Source organism: Copadichromis virginalis, linkage group LG16, assembly GCF_057382275.1.
Source record: "Copadichromis virginalis isolate Kocher_CV1m ecotype Utaka linkage group LG16, C_Virginalis_male_GT1.1, whole genome shotgun sequence".
Classification (NCBI taxonomy): Eukaryota; Metazoa; Chordata; class Actinopteri; order Cichliformes; family Cichlidae; genus Copadichromis; species Copadichromis virginalis.
The window spans coordinates 13,169,759-13,178,461 of NC_140633.1; the positions used below are offsets into that span (position 1 = coordinate 13,169,759).

Consider the following 8,703-nt stretch of genomic DNA (forward strand, 5'->3'; position numbering starts at 1 on the left):
TTTGCAAATACATTTTTGTACAAGACAGTTCAAATTACATACCAATAATTGACAGAGGTTAGATGACTGGAAAGACAAATTTTCCATCACACCAACCACATTCATATACATTTTGATGGTCCTCAAGACATTGAAAGACTTCAGCTTAGATAAAGGCTAAAACTAAAACAATGGCATTAACAGTAAAAAATGACTACAGGGGGATTATTTTGGAATATCAGAGATCAAGCGGTGCTTTTGGCATGAGAAAAAAAAGTTCTATTTAGGGTCTAATTAAAATAGAATTTCGCCAGGTGGTTATTGTCCTTAATGTACACAGTATACCAGGGGTCTCAAACTCAAATGAGCCGCGGGCCACTTCTGGCACCGTCATCTCATTGGAGGGCCACTTTAGTGTCCAAGTAGTACAAAAAAACAAAAACGAAAACACCCACTAATATTTCTTAAAACGTAGTGGGGTTTTTTTTTTAAATTTAATTCCAAATATTGTGTAACAAGACAAAATTGCAAACATGAATGCAATTTTTTTCTCACTCTTAACTATCTGAAGCCTTTCAGTTTCAGTTTCATTTGTCATACGCAAGTTAGCGCAGGGTCAACATTGCAATGAAATGTATTTGACCAGAAGACAGTCACTCAGCAGTATAGTACAGTATAGTACAGTAGTTTCATTGAACTACCAAATAAACAGCTCTTTCTGGCCAGACACGTGGCAGCACTTTTGCTACAATTTTGTTTGTATTTAACAAAATAAAAATGCAGGCATAAGTGTACACATTAGTTTTCGACTGCAAGTGAAAATTGTTTTCTTTCCAAATAAATCTCTCACTGAACTAACACAGGCCTCAACATGTTTGCACTCTCTTCTTACCTCGGCCAGGTCCGCGGCTCCGAACCGTGGTAAGGAGACCTCTGGCTATTACTTTGGGTTCCGTGTCGGGCTCGTAGCCGGGAACTAGCTTTACTGTCTACGTTGCAAGCGAGAGACAGAAAGAGGCTTTGAAAGGCTGCTGCAGCAGAACTTTTTTGTTTCGCAGGAAAACACGAACACAGTGTAAAGTCGAGTCTTAATAGCTTACTGGGCTCGTCAGGCACTCTTTTTGGCTGCAGTGGTTATTTTTATATTTACATGCTTCCATCTCCCGTTTCTGCTCGGTAGCACCTGTACTTTTCACTTTCCTTTTTCTCCCTCCCTCACGCTGTCACGAAATTAATATATTGTTAGTGCTTATTTAGTGCATATTGTTACTTGTTTTTAATGTAGTCTAAAAGGGCCAGCTCTGACTAGAGTCTGAGCCAAAACGTACTGACAGGAAACTGCATGCTTTTGCAGAGCATATGAGGTGCAGAAAGAAAGTGAAACTAAGTGTTGGATCGAAACTTAAAGTGTGCGTGACGTCTAGAGGAAGTATATATGTACATCAGGCAGGCTGCTGCTGCTTCAGAGCTGTGTGTGCTCAGTCTCCTTTTTTGGAAATGTAAAATTAAAGATCATTTTTTGAGTTAGACCACTTTGAGCCATGTTTTTCTTTGCCACCAAAAGAATGCAAAGAACTGAATTTAATAATTGGTGCAGTGACCCGGATTCTTTTGCGGCTGAGAGGACTAATTCGGAGCTTAAGGTACAATCTGATATGAGGCGGACAACAGACCAGTCTAAAAAGATTTAAAGGTAGGCACAAGCCTGTTCAAAGTAAAAGCAAAATTGTGCATATTGGATGAAATCTAAATTATCTGTTCACCGAGTTGATGATCGTCACCGTCAAATTGGCTCAGTAGTGACGAAATTAAAGTCAATTATAAAATCTGTTAAGTAGATTTCGGGTGACATGTCCATGGTAATTTTGAGTGAAGTAAAGTAAAGTCTAGGAATATTTGATAAAAGCTTATTGTTGTTAATGATAAAGTGAAGTTTAAAGTTGATGTGTTGAGTGTAATCTTTTCAGCCAAGTGAAAAGAGATTAGAGAGTAGGTAATTGGACATTGGTTTCAGGGTAGGAGTCCCTTTTGGTCAGAAGGCTGGGCCTGGACATCAGTAAACTGGGTGTTAGAGTCCCCAGTAATGTTTTTAAAGTTATTTAAATTAATCTAGGACGGCGGTGTGACCCCCAGGAGTGCACACAAGTTCAGAGGTGAGAACCTCCCCCTTCGCTCCGGTATCTCAGTTGACCACACTGCCAAGACTTGGGACCTTGGTTAATTGTCAGTGGTCAGGGACCACTTTAGTGCGCTGTTTGGTTGAAGAAGCGGGGCTTCAGGCGTGACCACTTCAACGTGGATTGACCGGTAAAACTTTAAGTAAAGCTTCAGGCCGCAGTTAAATACTGGACGCTAGTTAAGTGGAGTTATTGGTCAAGCTGCGGGGAGCGCTTTTAAATTAACATAGGACTCAGAAATCTGGCCCCTTTGTCCCGGACAGAGAAGGGTGTATTGACCAGCAAGGTGGGCAAACCTGGGCTTAGAGGCTTTTAAATTAAGTCAAAATGGTAGGATGACTAGTACTAAAGGAAGATGATGTGAAGTTGTGATTTGGAAAGGAAAATTATTTATCTTGGCAGTCGGTGTCTTTATAAATGTGTGAATGTATAAATGAAGTGTAAAATTGTTATTTGGATGAATGATTAAAGGTGCACATTGTTTTGAGAGAAAAGGGTGTGGTATGTGTGTGTGTGTGTGAGACGATTATCTTTTAAGGAAGCTCAGGGAAGTGTGCAAAATGCTGATGAAAGTATTGTGTGAATGATGCTACAAAACTGAGCTGAAAGAATGGTGATATGTGTGGAAAAACTGTTAATTGTCCTCAGGATTTGTGCCAAAAGAGCTCTGATAAGCACATTGAAGATTTTGATGTGAATGCTTGCAAATGCAAAGAGCTGAGTATATTTAAGTGTGTGCATGTGTACACGGAATCCAAAGTACCATCAGGGTGTACACCCCACCCCTGGCGTCGTTGCCCACCTCTCAATGTTAAATACACGTAGACATTGAGGGCCAGCAGGAGGGACCATGCGCTTACCTGCTGCTCTCTGGCAGGTAGCTCCATGCCCTCCTGGGTTTTAAATGCACCTTAGAACACACATGCATCAACACTACAATGAGCGGGTGGAGGGAGGTTTGGAGTCTTCTCTCACCCCCATTCTCTGCGACCTGCTGGAGCGGGGGGGCTAGGAGGAGGAGTTGGCCGTCCGACTGCGGTCTGGAGTGTGGGGCCTCCCTGCTGCTGCGGAGTCGGGGCGGTCTGCCTCCCCCCACCGCAGGGAAAAGGGTAACACCACCTGGGTCTGGGTGCAGTTCCCCCCCCTCCAGGGGCAAGGGTACCTAGACCCGGTTTGTAGAGTACGCTTGGGGAGTGTGATCGCGTGTACAGCGTCTCTTTATGTCTGTCTCCACGTTGGTTGAGTGTGGAGTAAGTGTATATGAGAGCATGAGGGTGGGAATGGATGTTTGTATCTGTGTGTGCCTGTATTTCTGTGTCTATATGTCAGGTTGGGTGTCAGGCGCCACCTCTCTGGGGACATCTTAGGCCCTCCAAGGTATGGAGGCCTATCTCCCCCTACCACCACTTCCCCTGCCAGTAGCGGACTCCCTCAGACGTCGGTGCGTTGGTGGTTCTTTGTGTCCGGGGATGGGCGTCCAGGTACACACCGGCTCACTCCTTGGCGGCCGCTTATCGGGGCCTGGAGCCTGGGGCTCGCTCGGGCCACTTCGGAGGTGGGGTGCCCCCGGCCTCTCGGCCTGGGGCTCGGTCACTCAGGCACGGCTGGCTGCCGGCGGAGCTCACGGGCGCGTCACTGCAACTCCCCCTGGCTTCTGCTCCGCGGCTGCTGAGTGAGCCCTCATCTGGGACTCTCCTCAGCTCTTTCTGGGACAGTGGCGCGGCTGCCCCTCTGTTGGTCTTCCTTGGTCTCTTGTGTTCTGGGGGCCTCTGGATGTCTGGAGTTTTGATCTCCTCCATACCTGCTTCATGCCCTGGAGGACGGGGCTGTGGCCCCCCCACACCCTCTAGCAGATTATTACATGAAGGAACCTTTTAAAAAACAAAAACAAGCGCGTCCATGCTCACAGGTGTACACACGGGTGATCACACCCACAAACTACACCCTTTTTGGCTCCTACCTCAAAGCACACTGTGTTCTGTTGATCTTATGTGCTGCACAATAATGTTTAACATTTAGTATTTACTGTCATATTCCCATATATCATTGTGATGTTGTTTATTCTATTACTCTTGTTCTGTTCTGCTTGTTTTCTTTTTTCTTTCTCAGCAGGTGACCCAGGTGATCGATATATGCATTTTTTTTCTGTTTTTCTTCTTTTTTTTCTTTTTCTGCTCATTCTGTTGGTTTTTGGTTTTTGCCCTTCTCCCCCGTCCCTCTTCTCAGCTGTTTCTCTTTCCCTCTTTCTTTCTCCCCTTCTTTCCCCCAGTCAAGTCTGTCCCATGTTCAGTAAGTGAAAATAAAATAAACAATAAAAGGTGAATCAAATGGACCATTATGGCAAGGCTGGGATGGTCAATTTGGTAAAGTAAATCCGTTGGGCATCTTTCTTTGCCTTTAGACAATAATTCTGATGGCAAAAGAGCCAAACGGGACAGGCCAAAAAAAAAAAAAAAAAAAAAAAAGTGTGTGCATGTGTGTGTGTACTGAGGGTCCATTCTTTTTATATTAACACGTAGCAGAGTTACATAGGGTCTATAGACTGTAAATATAAAATAAGAGTTCGGTTAGGTTGTAGATGAAAATTTACTGAAGAGAAGAGTGTGTGTGTGTGTGTGTGTGTGTGTGTGTGTGTGTGTGTCTGGCAGGAAGTGAACAAGCTTGCATGCCCATAAAAGGAAACTGGCTGATATGTGGAGTGTGCAATCAGAGAGAGAGAGACGTGTTAAAAATCTAGGTAGTGTTAAGAAATGGTAATGAAAATGATATTAAATAAATGTTTTAGTGTGTCAATACAGGTGGACTCTTCTCAACTTGAAAACGTGAGTACAGCGGCAAAATGATAGATTAACAGAATTGGGACGAAAACAGGCCAGGCTTTGGCTTAAAGATTTGACAGCTTCACCTCTCATTCTGTCCTCATCCTGAGAAGAAGCTTAAAGGACAGTCAGTCTCCTGATGAAGACAGAAGACAGACAGAACACCGTGTACTCGAAGAATTAACAGCAGGCAAAAAGACAGTGCAACTGACCTATAACACTGAAGACTCCAGCAGCAGCATGTAAGGAAACACTTGATGGAACATGCACTCTGAATTACAAGCTGGGAAGTTGAACAGTGGGATGACTGTGCAAAAGCACTGGACAGTACTGGATACTGAGTTTCATATTTGCCATGCTGGGAGATATCCTCCAAGAAAAGACTGAAAAGATCAAGAGAGAAGGAATGGAGAGAGGAAACAGCTGATTTGGGCCTGTGTTGATCTGCGAGGCCACACAGAAAACTGTGAGAACAGGGACGAGGATCAGTGAGAGGTGAACCGAGACATGATGCAGTGAAAGCATGTGGGAAATTGGATTGAAGATTGAGACTGAACTCATGGAGGTTTAGAAATGTCCAGAACATCACAACAGAGAGGTAAAAAATAAAAAAATAAAAAAAAGAGAGAGAGAGAGATAACGAAATAAATAAACTAACAATTATTGAATTGAACAATTGAATAGAAAAGACACATATACAAATTGTTACATGTGAAATTATTTTTGGAGAGAATCAGAAGTGAGACAGTTTGAATCCACAGCTCAGTGCAAAGATGCATGAATTAAACCTGATTATAAAAACACATCAAGGCAATGAAGACCAGCTTACACTCAATATTAATCTGAATACAAATACATACACGCAATGAAGACATGCTTACATTCATGAATGCGAATACATGACATAAATGCTAAATGGTGGAGATTTAACACACTTAAGTTTGAAGTTGAGGAATAACTCAGGGAGTTCCATGAAAATAGAGGGATTTTTGTGAAAAGGAAAAAGGATAAACCAGTGATTGGAAGTGTAAAGTAGTTTTAGAATAGTGAATTAGAAGTGCTTTTGTGCCAATTGAGCAAAACAAGTTATTACTCTAGAAAGAAAATAAAATAATAATTTAATTATGTGGTAATGTTTTAAATATGCATTTCTCTTGTCAAGGCAACTTCTTATGAGAGGAGAGAGTATGAAAATTAGCTGAATGTGTGGCGACAAAAAAAAAAAAGAACTGAAGCTTCCTTTCTGGCTGTGAAAGAAACATGTGTCATGACCCTGTGCCTTCTCGGCTGACTCTGTATGGCTACAAGTGTTTTTGTTGTGCTGCATCTCTCTCTCTCCCCTCCCGCGCACTGCGCTCTACCGGGGCGGAGTCGTGACGGCTCCAGCCCCTGGCTCGGACACCTGCAAGCAATCATCTCACCCACTTCTTAAGGCGGCTGCTGAGAGTGCTTCCTCGCTGGATTATTGTGTAACACTCGTCAGTGTCATCACCTATCTGAGCCGTTTTTCGAGTTTCTGTCGTGCCACTACTTACCTGCCTTTCCTCTCTGTGCCAGAATTCTCGCCAGCCTGAGGACCGCCGTTGGTGAGCTAAAGCCGGAGTCCGAGCTACCTGAGCTTCAGTGGATTTTGTACCTAGCCCTCTTCTTCCCGTGCCTGTGTTCCCCGGAGACCCTCTTCCTGTGCCCCCTCACCCGTATATATTCGCACCTGGTGTCTGTGTGTGTAAATAAATCACGAACTTAAGTGACGGTCTGCTTCCGAGTCCCTCCTGAGCCTGACAACATGTCTGTGAATGAGAAGAATTGCTTGGTAAAATATATAATGGTAAAATACAGGATAATTAAATAAAGTGGTCAGGTCTGTGACTAAGTGCAGTATTCCAGATTTGGAAAAGAAATTTAGAATTTAGTGATGATCGATTGTTATAATGTTTTTAGAAAGGGCTTAATGGGAATTAATGTTAATGTTGTGCAAAACTGTGTGGCTTTTAACAAGATTTTCTGTGTATTTAGCAGGTGAAATTATGTCAGTTGACCTCAGAGTGTCAGGATGCTGAAGAACCTGAGGCCAACATTTTGTTAGATTAGTAAGCAAAAGTTTTCTCTGATTAAGATTTTTGGGGTTGTTGTTTTATTGATGGGTTGATTCTGTCAGTTAGGTTTGGCTTGTTTTCTTATTTCAATAGAGGGAGTTTTATTAAACATGGACATGTCTATAATGGGCCTTTATAATTGTAACAGTGCACTTAGGGAAATCGTGGCAGGTGATTATGTTTTGTGTTTTGATGAGCTAATAATCAGCTCTCTTTTTCTCATTTTTGTTCTAAGCAGGCCTGCAAGATTGAATTAACAGCGCTGTAAAAGTTTTGGGAGAACAAATTTAAGATGACCTTTTCCAGATTACAACTGGCTGAGGAGAAGGCCATCTGTGTGGATCTGATCAGGTTGTAAGATAATAAAGAACTCTTTTCCAAAAACAAAAAACAAAACAAAATAAAACAAATGAATGAGCTCATGTTGCTGAGGGTGGAGAATTTGATTATTAGTCTCCACTGTCGGCAAATATCTTGAGTGAATGACTGAATGTGTGACTGAAATGTGACCTGACACTGAGACAAAGACGGGACCAAGGTTAGGATGCGAAGGGGGAATGCTTTGCTTTGTTTTGCTTTGCCATGAGCAGGAGGAGAAGAGAGAACGGAGGGGAGACTGAAAGGTTCACATGAGAGTTTGGAGCTGCAGACTTTTTTGGGTAGGAAGTTGTTGACCTGTCCTTTATGGGCTGAACTGTCATTGCTTGCTGTACCGGAGGAGTTGGTGAAGATGATGGCTGAATAGGTGGCTGAGCTGATGATAAGGCTGATGAGTCGTCTACCAACTGAGCTATTGACTGGGCTATGGATTGTGAGGCTGAATGTGATGGAGGTGACGGCTGGGCAGCTGACTCAAAAAACACAGCCCCGGTATAAACAGTCACAAGGTCTGGCGAAACAGACAGAGTGTCTTTTCCACTCACCACAGCAACTCAGAAGTCTCGGGACCCGGCTGTGGCGATGGGCGTCGGCGGCGTGAACGTCGCTTCCTTCTCGGGGATAGCTCCGACCGGCCGGGTAATTCCACATCCGGCGGGCCGGGCCGCAGATTGCCCGGCGGGCAGTGCAAAACATTCACCACCGGGCTGGGTCGGGAAGCAGTAGCGGCTGGAGGTCGAAGGTGCAGTTCTTTCAGAAGGAAGTCCTGTGCAAGCGGGTGAAGAGAGTCCAGTAGCCAGGGGTGAGCAGAAATTAGCTGCTGTAGCCTGGCTTCTACAGCGCGGTGAAATTCCTCTCCCTCACGTTCAAGCCACAGGTTAACCAACCTCGAAACAGAGTCAATCACTTCCTCCCGAAACTCCTGGGAAGGTGCGGATAATGCTGGGTCCATGTTTGGTCGGCTCGTACTGTCACGGCTGGGGCAGCAGTCGTGTTGTGGAATGAAAGGAGGACCCAAAATGCAGGCAGCCGACTGATGATATGAGTGAGGGTTTATTTACAGGTGACAGTGGCAGGAACAGGCAACGAATCATGAGACATACTAACGGAAACCTAAACTGGGAAAACTAAAGAGCAACTAGAAATCCTCAGGGCACGGGGTGAAAAGCAGAGAGATGCAGACTGACGGAGGATACCAAAAACGCAGAGATACACAGATGAACGCAGACGAGCCGACAATGAACACAGACCGAC

At 44.1% G+C, this 8,703-nt stretch overlaps 1 long non-coding RNA gene across 1 annotated transcript; it reads left to right on the plus strand.

Annotated features, from left to right (window-relative positions):
• Positions 1-4,774: 4,774 nt before the first annotated feature.
• LOC146690376 (uncharacterized) lies at positions 4,775-6,727 on the plus strand. The gene is made up of 2 exons (XR_014915624.1): positions 4,775-6,453; positions 6,533-6,727. It is a non-coding gene; the product is annotated as an uncharacterized LOC146690376 (long non-coding RNA).
• The last annotated feature ends 1,976 nt before the right edge of the window (positions 6,728-8,703 follow it).